Consider the following 15,661-nt stretch of genomic DNA (forward strand, 5'->3'; position numbering starts at 1 on the left):
TTTTTCATGTGCATTTTTGCATTCATATTTTTCAAGCATTAAAAATTTCTAAGTTTGGTGTCTTGCATGTTTTCTTTGCATCAAAAATTTTTCAAAAATATGTTCTTGATGTTCATCATGATCTTCAAAGTGTTCTTGGTGTTCATCTTGACATTCATAATGTTCTTGCATGCATTAAGTGTTTGATCCAAAATTTTCATGTTTTGGGTCAAACTTGTGTTCTTCTCTCTCATAATTAAAAATTCAAAAAAATCAAAAAATATATTTTCCTTATTTCCCTCAAATTTTCGAAATTTTGGGTTGACTTGGTCAAAAATTTTTAAAAATTAGTTGTTTCTTATAAGTCAAGTCAAAAATTTCAATTTTAAAAATCTTATCTTTTCAAAATCTTTTTTCAAAAATCATATCTTTTTCATTTTTTTCTATTTTTCGAAAATTTCAAAAATTCTTTTTCAAAATCTTTTTCTTATCTTTATATCATATTTTTGAAAATTAGCTAACAATTAATGTGATTGATTCAAAAATTTGAAGTTTGTTACTTTCTTGTTAAGAAAGGTTCAATCTTTAAGTTCTAGAATCTTATCTTATAGTTTCTTGTTAGTGAAGTAAGTAATTTCAAATTTTTGAATTAAATCTTTTTATCTTTTATCTTATCTTTTTCAAAAATTTTATCTTTTTCAAAATTTGATTTCAAAATATCTTATCTAACTTCTTATCTTCTTATCTTTTTCAAATTTGATTTTAATATATTTTTCAATCAACTAACTAAGTTTTTGTTTGTTTCCTATCGTTTTCAAAATCAACTAACTACCTATCCCTCTCTAATTTTCGAAAATACTTCTCTCTTTTTCAAAAATTCTTTTTAATTGTTTTAAATTTTAATTTTAATTATATCTTATCTCTGATTTTCGAAAATCACTAACCACTTTTTCAAAATTATTTTCGATATTTCCCCTCTCTTTTCTTATTCTATTTAATTATTTATTTACTAACACTTCTTTTCACCTCTCTTCATCTAAAAATCCGAACCCATTCTTCTTCACTCTTGTCCCCTTTCTTCTTCTACTAACATAAAGGAATCTCTATACTGTGACATAGAGGATTCCTCTTCTTTTCTTGTTTTCTTCTCTTTCATATGAGCAGGAACAGGGAAAAAGGCACTCTTGTTGAAATTGATCCTGAACCTGAAAGGACTCTGAAAAGAAAACTAAGAGAAACTAAATTACAACAATCCAGAAACAACCTTTCAGAAATTTTCGAACAAGAGAAGGAGATGGCAGCCGAAAATAATAATAATGCAAGGAGAATGCTTGGTGACTTCACAAAGCCAACGTCCAAATTTGATGGAAGAAGCATCTCCATTCCTGCCATTGGAGCCAATAACTTTGAGCTGAAACCTCAGCTAGTTGCCTTAAATGCAACAAAACTGCAAGTTTTATGGACTTCCATCTGAAGATCCTTATCAGTTTTTAACTGAGTTCTTGCAGATATGTGAGACTGTAAAGACGAATGGAGTTGATCCTGAAAGTCTACAGACTCATGCTTTTCCCTTTTGCTGTAAGAGACAGAGCTAGAATATGGTTGGATTCACAACCCAAGGATAGCCTGGACTTCTGGGATAAGCTGGTCACTGCCTTCTTAGATAAATTCTTTCCTCCTCAAAAGCTGAGTAAGCTTAGAGTGGATGTTCAGACCTTCAAACAAAAAGATGGTGAATCCCTCTATGAAGCTTGGGAAAGATACAAGCAGCTGACCAAAAGGTGCCCATCTGACATGTTTTCAGAATGGACCATATTAGATATATTCTATTATGGTCTATGTGAATTTTCAAAAATGTCATTGGACCATTCTGCAAGTGGATATATTCACCTAAAGAAAACGCTTGAAGAGGCTCAAGAACTCATTGACATGGTTGCAAATAATGGGATACATCAGAAGAAAGGAGTTCTTGAAATTGATGCTCTGAATGTCATATTGGCTTAGAACAAAGTGTTGACTCAACAGGTCAACATGATATCTCAAAATCTGAATGGATGGCAACATGCATCCAACAGTACTAAAGAGGCAGCTTCTGAAGAAGCTTATGATCCTGAGAACCCTGCCATGGCAGAGGTTAATTACATCGGTGAACCTTATGGAAACACCTATAACTCATCATGGAGAAATCATCCAAATTTCTCATGGAAGGATCAACAAAAGCCTCAACAAGGCTTTAACAATGGTGGACGCAATAGGCTGAGCAATAGCAAGCCTTTTCCAGCATCTTCTCAGCAACAGACAGAGAATTCTGAACAAAACACTTCCAATTTAGCCAATCTAGTCTCTGATCTGTCAAAGGCCACTTTCAGTTTTATGAGTGAAACAAGATCCTCTATTAGAAATCTGGAGGCACAAGTGGGCTAGCTGAGTAAGAAAGTCATTGAAACTCCTCCCAGTATTCTCCCAAGCAATACAAAAGAGAATCCAAAAGGAGAGTGCAAGACCATTGATATAATCAATATGGCCGAATGCACAAGGGAGGAGGAGGACAAAAATCCTAGTGAGGAAGACCTCCTGGGACGTCCCTCAAGCAAGAAGGAGTTTCCTATTAAGGATCCAAAAGGAATCTGAGGCTCATATAGAGACCATAGAGATTCTGTTAAATCTCCTTCTGCCATTCATGAGCTCTGAAGACTATTCTTCCTCTGAAGAGGATGAAGATGTGATTGGAGAGCAAGTTGCTCAATATTTAGGAGCTATCATGAAACTGAATGCCAAGTTGTTTGGTAATGAGACTTGGGAAAGTGAACCTCCCTTGCTCATTAATGAACTAGATACCTGGATTCAGCAAATTTTACCTCAAAAGAAACAAGATCCTGGCAAGTTTTTGATACCTTGCACCATAGGCACCATGACATTTGCAAAAGCTCTGTGTGATCTAGGGTCAGGGATAAATCTTATGCCACTCTCTGTAATGGAAAAGCTGGGGATCATTGAGGTGCAACCTGCCTTGTTCTCATTACAATTGGCAGACAAGTCATTGAGACAAGCTTATGGAATAGTGGAGGACGTGTTAGTAAAGGTTGAAGGCCTTTACATCCCTACTGATTTCATAATCTTAGACACTAGGAAGGAAGAGGATGAATGCATTATCCTTGGAAGACCTTTCCTAGCTACAGCAGGAGCTGTGATAGATGTCAACAGAGGTGAATTAGTCCTTCAATTGAATAGGAACTACCTTGTGTTTAAGGCACATGGCCATCCCTTTGTGACAAAAGAGAGTAAGCATGAAGAGCTTCTCTCAGTTCAGAGTCAAGAAGAGCCCCCACAGTCAAACTCTAAATTTGGTGGTGGGAGGCCACAACTAAACTCTAAGTTTGGTGTTAAGACACCATATCCAAACTCTAAGTTTGGTGTTGGGACTATACAACATTGACCTGATCACCTTGTGGCTCCATGAGAGCCCACTGTCAAGCTATTGACACAAAAGAAGCGCTTGTTGGGAGGCAACCCAATTTTATTTATCTAATTTTTATTTTATAATATTTTATTTTTATTTTGTGTTTTATTAGGTACATGATCATGTGGAGTCACGAAAAAAATATAAAAATTAAAAACAGAATCAAAAACAGCAGAAGAAAATGCACACCCTGGAGGAAGCACAGACTGGCGTTCAATGCCAGTAAGAAGCATCTGGCTGGCGTTCAATGCCAGAACAGAGCATGAATCTGGCGCTGAACGCCAGAAACAAGCAACATTCTGGCGCTGAATGCCAGGAATGTGCCTAGAGGAAAAGCTGGCGCTGAACGCCAGTAACAAGCATGAAACTGGCGTTCAACGCCAGAAACATGTTACATGTGGGTGTTGAACGCCCAGAATATGCACCACTCGGCGTTTAAACGCCAGAATGGTGTGCAAAGGCATTTTACATGCCTATTTGGTGCAGGGATGGAATTCCTTGATCACCTCAGGATCTGTGGACCCCATAGGATCCCCATCTACTATATTCCCACCTTACCTCCTAATCCTATTTTTCTCTTCCCCATGTCACACTTCCCAAAACCCCTTCACCAATCACCTCAATCTCTCTTCCCAATCACCTATTCACCACTCACATCCATCCACTCTTCCTCATAAACATTACCTACCTTCAAAATTCAAAAACATTTTCCCACCCAATCCCACCCTAAATGGCCGAACCTACCCTCTCCCCTCTCCCTATATATACCCTTCCTTTCTACTTCATTTTCCCACAACACAACCCCATCTTCTTCACTTTGGCCGAACCTACACTTCCCCTTCTCCTCCATATTCTCTTCTTCTTCTTCTTCTCTTCTTTCTTCTATTGCTCGAGGACGAGCAACTTCTTAAGTTTGGTGTGGTCAAAGCATAATCTTTTTTGTTTTCCATTACCATTAATGGCACCTAAGGCCAGAGAATCCTCTAGAAAAGGAAAAGGGAAGACAAAAGCTTCCACCTCCGAGTCATGGGAGATGGAAAGATTCATCTCCAAAAGCCATCAAGACCACTTCTATGATGTTGTGGCAAAGAAGAAGGTGATCCCTGAGGTCCCTTTCAAGCTCAAGAAAAATGAGTATCCGGAGATCCGACATGAAATCCGAAAAAGAGGTTGGGAAGTCCTAACCAACCCCATGCAACAAGTCGGAATCTTAATTGTTCAAGAGTTCTATGCCAATGCATGGATCACTAGGTACCATGATCAAAGTATGAACCCGAATCCAAAGAATTATCTCACAATGGTTCGGGGGAAATACTTAGATTTTAGTCCGGAAAATGTGAGGTTGGCGTTTCACTTGCCCATGATGCAAGGAGATGAACGCCCCTACACTAGAAGGGTCAACTTTAATCAAAGGTTGGACCAAGTCCTAATGGACATATGTGTGGAAGGAGCTCAATAGAAGAGAGACTCCAAAGGCAAGCCAGTTCAACTAAGAAGACTGGACCTCAAGCCTGTGGCTAGAGGATGGTTGGAGTTCATTCAACGCTCCATCATTCCTACTAGCAACCGATCTGAAGTTACTGTGGATCGGGCCATCATGATTCATAGCATCATGATTGGAGAGGAAGTAGAAGATCATGAAGTCATCTCCAATGAATTCTACAAAATAGTCGACAAGCCCTCCACCATGGCTAGGCTAGCTTTTCCTCACCTTATTTGCCATCTATGTTACTCAGCTGGAGTTATCATAGAAGGAGACATTCTCATTGAAGAGGATAAGCCCATCACCAAGAAGAGGATGGAGCAAGCAAGAGAGACCCTCCACGGATCTCAAGAGATGCATGAGGAAGCTCATCATCAAGAAATCCCTGAGATGCCTCAAGGGATGCACTTTCCTCCCAACAACTATTAGGAACATCTCAAAACTTCCTTAGAAGATTTGAGTCACAATGTGGAACAATTAAGGGTGGAACATCATGAGCACTCCATCATTCTCCATGAAATAAGAGAAGATCAAAGAGCAATGAGGGAGGAGCAACAAAGGCAAGGAAGGGACATAGAAGAGCTTAAGGACATTGTTGGTCCTTCAAGAAGAAGACGCCACTAAGATGGATTCATTCCTTGTTCTTATTTCTTTCTGCTTTTCGGTTTTTATGTTGTATGTCTATCTATGTTTTGTGTCTCTACTTCATGATCATTAGTAGTTAGTAACTATGTCTTAAAGTTATGAATAATCCCATTAATCCTTCACCTCTCTTAAATAAAAATTGTTTTAATTCAAAAGAACAAGAAGTACATGAATTTCGAATTTATTCTTGAATTTAGTTTAATTATATTGATGTGGTGACAATACTTTTTGTTTTTTGGATGAATGTTTAAACAGTGCATATTTTTGATCTTGTTGTTTATGAATGTTAAAATTATTGGCTCTTGAAAGAATGATGAACAAAGAGAAATGTTATTGATGATCTGAAAAATCATAAAATTGATTCTTGAAGCAAGAAAAAGCAGTGAAAAAGCAAAAGCTTGCGAAAAAAATAAAAATAAATAAAAAATGGCAAAAAAATTAGAAGGAAAAAAAAAGCAAGCAGAAAAAGCCAATAACCCTTAAAACTAAAAGGCAAGGGTAAAAAGGATCCAAGGCTTTGAGCATCAATGGTTAGGAGGGCCCAAGGAAATAAAATCCAGGCCTAAGCGGCTAAATCAAGCTGTCCCTAACCATGTGCTTGTGTCATGAAGGACCAAGTGAAAAGCTTGAGACTGAGTGGTTAAAGTCGTGATCCAAAGCAAAAAGAGTGTGCTTAAGAGCTCTGGACACCTCTAACTGGGGACTCTAGCAAAGCTGAGTCACAATCTGAAAAGGTTCACCCAATCATGTGTCTGTGGCATTTATGTATCCGGTGGTAATACTGGAAAACAAAGTGCTTAGGGCCACGGCCAAGACTCATAAGTAGCTGTGTTCAAGAATCAACATGCTTAACTAGGAAAGTCAATAACACTATCCAAAATTCTAAGTTCCTAAAGAAGCCAATCATTCTAAACTTCAAAGGAAAAAGTGAGATGCCAAAACTGTTCAGAAGCAAAAAGCTACAAGTCCCGCTCATCTAATTATAATTAATATTCATTGATATTTTGGAATTTATAGTATATTCTCTTCTTTTTATCCTATTTGATTTTCAGTTGCTTGGGGACAAGCAACAATTTAAGTTTGGTGTTGTGATGAGCGGATAATTTATACGCTTTTTGGTATTGTTTTTAGGTAGTTTTAGTAAGTTCAAGCTACCTTTAGGGATGTTTTCATTAGTTTTTATGTTAAATTCACATTTCTGGACTTTACTATGAGTTTGTGTGTTTTTCTGTGATTTCAGGTAATTTCTGGCTGATATTGAGGGACTTGAGCAAAACTCTGAAAAAGGCTGACAAAAGGACTGCTGATGCTGTTGGAATCTGACCTCCCTGCACTCGAAATAGATTTTCTGGAGCTACAGAACTCCATATGGCGTGCTCTCAACGGCGTTGGAAAGTAGACATCCAGAGCTTTCCAGCAATATATAATAGTTCATACTTTATTCGGAAATTGATAACGTAACCTGGTGTTGAACGCCAAGTACATGCTGCTTTCTGGAGTTAAACGCCAGAAACACGTCATGATCCGGAGTTGAACGCCCAAAACACGTTATAACTTGGCGTTCAACTCCAAGAAAAGCCTTAGCTCGTGGATAGATCAGGCTCAGCCCAAACATACACCAAGTGGGCCCCGGAAGTGGATTTATGCATCAATTACTTACTCATGTAAACCCTAGTAGCTAGTTTAGTATAAATAAGACTTTTTACTAGTGTATTAGAAGTCTTTTGACCACGTTTCATCTTTGGTCTCAGTTTTGTTTTATTCTTCATCTTAGGAGGCCATTGAGCACGTTTTGGGGGGCTGGCCATTCGGCCATGCCTGAACCTTTCACTTATGGTTTTTCAACGGTGGAGTTTCTACACACCATAGATTAAGGGTGTGGAGCTCTGCTGTACCTCAAGTTTCAATACAATTATTATTACTTTCTATTCAATTCTCTTTTATTCTTATTCCAAGATATACGTTGCACAACACTTTGATGAATGTGATGATCCGTGACACTCATCATCATTCTCACATATGAACGCGCGTGACTGACAACCACTTCCGTTCTACCTTAGGCCGGGCACATATCTCTTAGATTCCCCAACAGAATCTTCGTGGTATAAGCTAGATAGATAGCGACATTCATGGGGATTCAGAAAGTCTAACCTTGTCTGTGGTATTCCAAGTAGGATTCCGGTATTGAATGACTATGACGAGCTTCAAACTCCTGAAGGCTGGGCGTGATGACAAACAAAAGAATCAATGGATTCTACTCCAACCTGATTGAGAATCGACAGATGATCAGCCGTGTTGTGACAGAGCATTTGGACCATTTTCACTGAGAGGATGGGATGTAGCTATCAACAAGGGTGATGCCTCCAGACGATTAGCCGTGCAGTGACAGCGCATAGGACCATTTTCCCGAGAGGATTGAAAGTAGCCATTGATGATGGTGATGCCCTACATACAGCTTGCCATGGAAAGGAGTAAGAAGGATTGGATGAAAGCAATAAGAAAGTAGAGATTCGAAAGGATTCTAGCATCTCCACACACCTATCCGAAATTCCCACTATTGATTTACATAAGTATTTCTATCCCTTTTTATTTTCTATTTATTATTAATTTTTGAAACCCATAACCATTTAATCTGCTTAACTGAGATTTACAAGGTGACCATAGCTTGCTTCATACCAACAATCTCTGTGGGATCGACCCTTACTCACGTAAGGTTTATTACTTGGACGACCGAGTACACTTGCTGGTTAGTTGAACGAGATTGTGGAAAGAAAGTGCTGAGTTAATGTTTTTATGCACATGCCAAAGAGCCATTATTGTTGATCACAATTTCGTCCACCAAATATTATCTTAATTTAAAATATTAGATTTTAAATTAATTAGGATTAGTTATAAAAAGGGGAGACTTCTCTTCTATTAGGGACATTACATTAGAGGGATTCCATTAGGGAATTCTATACAAATTTACATTCTACATTCCACGAGCAACTAAACCTCCACTGTTAAGGTTAGGAGCTCTGTCTATTTGTATGGATTGATTTTATTACTTTTTCTATTTCAATTTATGTTTTGGATTTATATTTAAGAATTGTTTTCGTTCTTTATCTTATGAATTTGGGTGGAACGGAAGTATGACCCTCTTTCTATTTGAGTTCTTGTATAACTTGGAAACGCTCTATACTTGAACAACAGCTTGAAAACATATTCTCCTGAATTCTAATTATCTGGATTTAATGGGATACGTGACATATAATCCTTTTATTCTTTGGGTACTTAGAGTTTTTGTGGCATGCAAACTGGAATTTGATCATGTACCCTTTAATTGGAATTAATTGACCAAGAAATTGGCAGTTAATGAATTTTAGAGGAAACTAGGAAGGTTTAAGGAATTAGGGTCTAGTCACATATATTTTGCCATAAATTAAATCCTACATAACTAAAATAGTTAGTAAGAAAAGTTAATCCGGAAAAATAGATAACTCTGAAGCCTTAACTGTTTATCCATATTTTATTCCCAATTTATTTAATTGTCTATACTTTTGATATTTTGAATTCGAACTTAAACCTTATGAACATATCAAAACCAATTTCTACTTGCCTAACTAAGCTAATCAATCAATCATTGTTGCTTGATCCATCAATCCTCGTGGGATCGACCCTTACTCACGTAAGGTATTACTTGGTACGACCCGGTGCACTTGCCGGTTAGTAGTGTGGGTTGTAAAATACCGCACCAGTACGCGGACGCGCACTTTGCGCACCCGCGCCGATTAAAAAATTACTAACCCTAGGGATGCGATGAGCATTGCGCATTCACACACCATACCCCCACTCCACTCCCAACGTCTCTCCCTATCACCCCGTCCCACTCCCTATAACCACCACCTGCTGGCGACCATTGCCGTCACCACTATCTTCTCTTACCATCACCCACATTCTCTTTCTTTCTCTCTCACTCATCTTCTCTCTCTCACTGCCGCACCCTTGTCACCACCGTGCACCGCCGCGGCTGGCTGTCGCCACCGGCGAGGCCTTCATCCGACCACTGCTCTCCACCTCCCCTCTCTCATTTTCCCGGTATCTCATTCTTCCCTCTGCCCTATCCCCTGCTTCACCATTAACCATTGCTCTCTGCTCTGCCCCTCACCACTGCCTGTGCCACTGTGGGTTCACCGCAGCGTTATCACCAATCCCCTACCCCCTCTACCCTTCTTTCTTAGCTTCTGCATTCCAGGTTACTCCCCTGTCTCTGCTCCCACTCTGTTTTTCTTATTTTATCTTCCATTAGGTTACTGTTAGTTCTAGTTAGCTGGAATTTTAATTTTTTTAGGATAGATAGAGATATCTGCTGTTAGGTAGCTAGGTTGTGGTTAGAGGATTCTAGGCCTGATAATTGCGCCATCTCTGTTTACCTAATTGTGCTTATATTGATTGATTGCTGCGTGTATGATCATACTTTACGATGTTGTGTTATTCATGTCCTATGATCATGCTAGTGCTGCCTAGTACATATCTGAGCTTTTATTGATTGCTTGCTGAGTGGTTTAACCATGTCTTGCCAGGTTGTACCTATTCTGCAACCATGCTTGCTTGATTATATGATTGGTACTTGAGTGATGCTTTTGGAATCATTTCTTGTTTTTTTGGCTATCCGAGAATGTCCAATTTTAAGCTGGAATGCTTCCCAATTTCTCCCAAAACCATCTCAATTCTAAATTCTTGAGCAGGGATTGAACTTGGCATTTATACTTCAACCTTTGCCTAACTCGCACCAAGTTCAATACCCGGGACTTTTGGGCCAGTTTTTTCCATTCCTATTTTGATTCCCGTGATTAGAACTGACTAAGTGAACTTAAGAAGTTGCCTACATTCTTGTTAAACCATAATATGCAACCTCCTTACATTATGTTCATTCTCTTACAATAATTAGTATGCTTCGATTGTGTAACTTCTTGCAACTTAACATCATTTTCAACCTCTCATAGTTACACAATTGCACTTTATTGTTTGTAACACCAATTATTGTGAAGTCCATTTTTGGCATTTCTATATTTTCATGCTTGTGAACATGACCGTTGCGCATAACTTGCAATTCCCTCCCCATTAGGCAATGCTCCATCATACCACTAATTACCAACTTCACTTTTCTAACTCACTGCTTTCTTTAACCACTAACTTCACTTTTACCTACACTTGACTTTTTAACCATTCTCTTAAGGTACGATGATGAATATGCCTAATCCTTGAGAATTGTGTCACATTGGTTGGAATCCTGAATTCTTGGTTTATATTTCCATTTTTCTAGGCTTACTTGCAAACCAAGTTTTCTATTTCAAGTTCACATCATGATTACTTGCCACCCATCTTGCATCCTGACTATGCTTTTATCTGCTTCATACTACTTGTTTAATTGCTTATATTCTACCATATTCTACTTTCAGGATGTCGGACAAAGGAAAGAGGAAAGCACCATCTTCCAGAAAGAGGAAGAGAACACCAGAACCTACTCTTGCCTCAGACACAGCAGCCCCAGCCAGAGCCAGCACCTCTCCCTGACCCTCAGGATTAGCGTCGGGGATGATGCTTGATCTTAAGTGTGGGGAGGCTGCCGTTGGCATCATTGGAGGATCGGTGAACATTTTGGTGTATTTCCTAGTTATATCCTCCTAGCTATCCTATTTTGCATGTTATTATATATATTTTCCTCCTAGCTATCCTATTTTGCATATTATTGTATATATTGTGTTAAATATTTTGGACACATTTTGGTTGTTGCATACTCTTTTATTTTGGATGTTAGATATTAGTTAGATTTTTCCTCTATATAGTTATCTTCTTAGTAGCTTGTAGTTGTGATTAGAAAATATTTTGGAATTGTTAAGACTTAGTCAACCCTTTTACATATGAAATTAGTTTTGATTGGAAATAGAAAGGGTAAACTAAGGAATTTTTGAACTTCTCAATCACAGCAATGCTTGGTCAAAATAATGGAACTTTTCAAGGAACCCATCTAGAGAGCACAACTCAATTGATTGAAAATTTTTGAAACTTGCTTGAATTCATACTTTGTGAAGCATGTATTGAGCTAAGAACACAAGCTTGTGAGACTTGAGCCTATTGACGTGGTTACATCTTATAACAACTTATTTTCCATTATTGTGTGCAATTGTTCTCTTTCTATGACTGTGATCCTTGGTTTGTTTGATTCTTTATGTCCATTTATTCCTTGTATTCATGCATTTGTATGATTGAGGCCATTATTTCATTAGCTCACCTATCCAAATAGCCTACCTTTTACTCTCCATTGTAGCCAATTTTGAGCCTACGCTTAACCAACTTATTCTCATTTTAGCACATTACAAAGCCCAAGGCGGAAAACCAATGAAAGTCCCTTGCTTGGATCTTTGATTAGCTAGCCTAGGCTAGTGAGAGTGTTCATTATTCAAAGTTGGTGAGGCTTGGGAACATTGGATGGGATAAAAGGGGTAGTTACACTTTCATATTTAGGAATTGGGAATACATACTCATGTATTGATTAAATGTATAGGACCTGATCCAATTGATGCTCTTGTACAAAGTATGAAAGAAAAAAAATGAAATGAGAAAAAACAAAAGAAAATAAATATAGGAAAAAAGAGAAGCTCAATGAAGGATCAATGCATCAGTATTGTGAACTAAGAAAAGACAATGCATGAATATGTAAGAAAATAAAGAATGGGTAGTTAGAATAGTTTGAATTTGTATAGGTCATTGCATAGGTTAGGTGGGAAAGTCTATACTAATCAAAGATCCAAACTCTGGTCTACTTAACCATAAATGATCCCACCTTGACCCTAACCCCATTACAACCTAAAGGAAAGACCTCATGATGAATGTATGCATGCATTGAATAGGTGTCGATTGTTAGAAGAAAATCAAATTTTGGAAAGCATAATTAGAAGAGAATTGAGTGAATTAACCCTTAGCTACTTGAGTGAATAAAGCGGATACACATCCGGTGAGGGTTCAAAAGTTAAATTACATGTGTTCACCCATATTATCTATATTCGTGCAAGCTTGAATTTCTTTTGATAATTCAATACAATTGTGGTTTAGACTTGATTTCTATTGCTCTAACTCTCATGCTTATACATGTTCTCTTGGGAATTGATTTGTTTTGACCAAGAATTTTAATTCACTTTAGGTAGTTGCATTTAGATAGGTTCATATAGTTTAATTGCATTTAATAAAGATCATACCCCTTGTTTCCTTCTTATTTTAGCATGAGGACATGCTAAGGTTTAAGCATGGGGAGGTTGATAAACCCCATTTTTAGGGTTTATCTTGTGTTACATTTAGAGTATTTTGCTAAACTTTTCTCACATTTAGCCAATGAATTAGCATGATTTTGTGATCTCTCCCTTATTTGTGCTTAATTGTAAAAACATGCTTTCTAAGCCTCTAATTTGATAATTTGAATTCTCTCTTGATTTCATAAGGTGCCTTGATGTGTTTGCTAGTAATCTCAGGATGAAATAGGTTTGGAATGGATCAAAGGAGCAAGGAAGGAAGCATGCAAGTGGAGAGAAGCATAAAAAGCCAAAGAATTGATCCCGGCCAAGGACGCGCACGCGCACAAGACGCTCGCACGCACCTCGCGAAATTGGCCTGGGATTGCTACAATTGGTGATTGCTACACTTTGGTTCTTCTTTCTATCCCTATTCTCTTGTTGTAATTTCTCTTATTTTGTTTCTAGGTTTTGTAATTGAAATACTCTTGTTCTCTTAGTTTTCTTTTAATAATGCAATTTGAGGTAATTCATAATAATTGTGATTTCCTTAATTGTTGTTGTTAATTCTTTGCATTCAATTATTGTTAGAATTCATTCTTGTTGTGATTTACTATACTTTTCTTTTGTACCTTCCAAGTGTTTGATGAAATGCTTGGAAGGATGTTAGAGTAGGATTTTATGTTCTTGGCTTGGGAAGGTAACTTAGGATTTCTTGAGTTACTAATGTCCAAGTGATTGATAGTTGATAGCCATTGACTCTAGCCTTCATTAATTTAATTAGTGGAAAGCTAGGATTTATGGACTTGGATTGATATAACTCACTTAAATTTCCTTTGCTACTTGATTAAAGGATTACTAAGTGGGATTAATCCTTACAACTACCATAATTGTGGCTAGTGATAATGATAGAGACCCTTGACAACCAAAACTTGCCAAGACCATTTTGTCAATAGAATTTCATTACCATTTACTATTCATGTTTCTCATTCAAAACCCTAAAATAAACAAGTCCATAACCAATAACAAGAACACTACCCTGCAAGTCCTTTGAGAGACGACCCGATGTTTAAATACTTCGGTTTATAATTTTAGGGGTTTGTTTTAGTGACAAACAATCTTTTGTATGAAAGGATTCTTTGTTGGTTTAGAAACTATACTTGCAACGTGAATTCATTTGTGAATTCTAAACTGTCAAAAATCCAATCATCATCCGATCATAAGAGCTTGAAATATCTCTTTGATCAGAAAGAACTTAATATGAGGCAGAGGAGGTGGATGGAATTATTGAAGGACTATGACTTTGAGTTAAATTACCATCCGGGAAAGGCAAATATAGTGGCGGATGCATTGAGTCGGAAGTCGTTGTATGCGGCTTGGATGATGCTTCAAGAAGAGAAGTTGCTCGAAGAATTCGAGAGTCTGAAAATTGGTGCTCGAGAAGTATCTGGAACTCTATGTTTGAGCCGATTAGAAATCTCAAGTGACTTTAAGTCCGAACTCCTAAAGGCTCATGAAAATGATAAAGCGTTATGGAAGGTGGTACCGGCTATTCAGCAAGGGAAACAGTAGAGAGTGTCGGAAGAAAAGGATGGGCTATAGAGATTCAAGGGTAGAATCATTGTGCCGGATGTTGGCACTTTGAGGCAAGATATCTTAAAGGAGGCACACAAAAGTGGATTCTCCATTCACTCGGGAAGTACTAAGATGTACCATGATTTAAAGGCGATGTTTTGGTGGCCGTGTATGAAGAATGATGTGGTGGAATATGTTTCAATGTGCTTAACTTGTCAAAAGGTAAAGATTGAACATCAAAGACCTTCCGGGATGTTGCAACCTTTAGAGGTTCCGCAATGGAAGTGGGAAAGTATTGCAATGGACTTTGTGTCGGGATTGCCAAGGACTAGGACTGGCTTTGATGCTATCTAGGTGATTGTGGACTGACTGACGAAGTCAGCTCACTTTTTACCCATTCCGATGACTTACACCCTTGAAGAGCTAACACGGTTATACATAAAGGAGATTGTGAGACTTTATGGTGTACCTGCTACTATAATCTCTGACAGAGATCCTCGTTTCACTTCGAGGTTCTGGGGTGCATTTCAGAAAGCTTTTGGAACCCGATTAAGCTTGAGTACAGCTTACCATCCTCAAACAGATGGTCAATCCAAGAGGACGATCCAAACACTAGAGGATATGTTGAGAGCTTGTGTTTTGGACCAACCGGCGAGTTAGGATCGGTATATGCCGTTAGTGGAGTTTGCATACAATAATAGTTACCATGCGAGCATCAGAATGGCTCCATAGGGGAAGGTTTGCTCGCTGGTTCCTGCTCCCTGGCTGGCGTTCAACATTGAGGGGCTACTCGTTCTTGGGTGTTAAATGCCCAAGCTTGGAGTTTAGTGCCAATTTTGGCAGTAATTCTAGAAAAAAAAGTATAGACTATCATATATCTTTGGAAAGTTCTGGAAGTTAACTTTCTAGCTCTGCTAAGACTGCATCAATTGGACTTCTGTAGCTTAAGTTATGCTTGTTGGAATGCAAGAAGGTCAGGACTGACAGCATCTGCTATCCTTTCTTTGTCTCTGCATAAGACTTTGCCAAATTCGCCCAAAATTTACCTAAAATCATAAAAATAACACAAAAACTCAAAGTAGCATCCAAAGATAAATTTTGCACTAAAACATAGTAAAACTTAATAAAATCTAACTAAGAACAACTAGAAAATGCTAGGAGAAAAGGTGTAAGATGCTCACGCATCACAACACCAAACTTAAAGTGTTGCTTGTCCTCAAGCAACCAAAAGCAAGATAGGACCAAATGGAA

At 38.0% G+C, this 15,661-nt stretch overlaps 1 non-coding gene across 1 annotated transcript; it reads right to left on the reverse strand.

Annotated features, from left to right (window-relative positions):
• Positions 1-1,671: 1,671 nt before the first annotated feature.
• LOC112718744 (small nucleolar RNA R71) lies at positions 1,672-1,775 on the reverse strand. Its single transcript, XR_003161070.1, has one exon. It is a non-coding gene; the product is annotated as a small nucleolar RNA R71 (small nucleolar RNA).
• Positions 1,776-15,661: the final 13,886 nt, after the last annotated feature.

The sequence above is a fragment of the Arachis hypogaea genome, chromosome 10, assembly GCF_003086295.3.
Source record: "Arachis hypogaea cultivar Tifrunner chromosome 10, arahy.Tifrunner.gnm2.J5K5, whole genome shotgun sequence".
Taxonomy (NCBI): domain Eukaryota; kingdom Viridiplantae; phylum Streptophyta; class Magnoliopsida; order Fabales; family Fabaceae; genus Arachis; species Arachis hypogaea.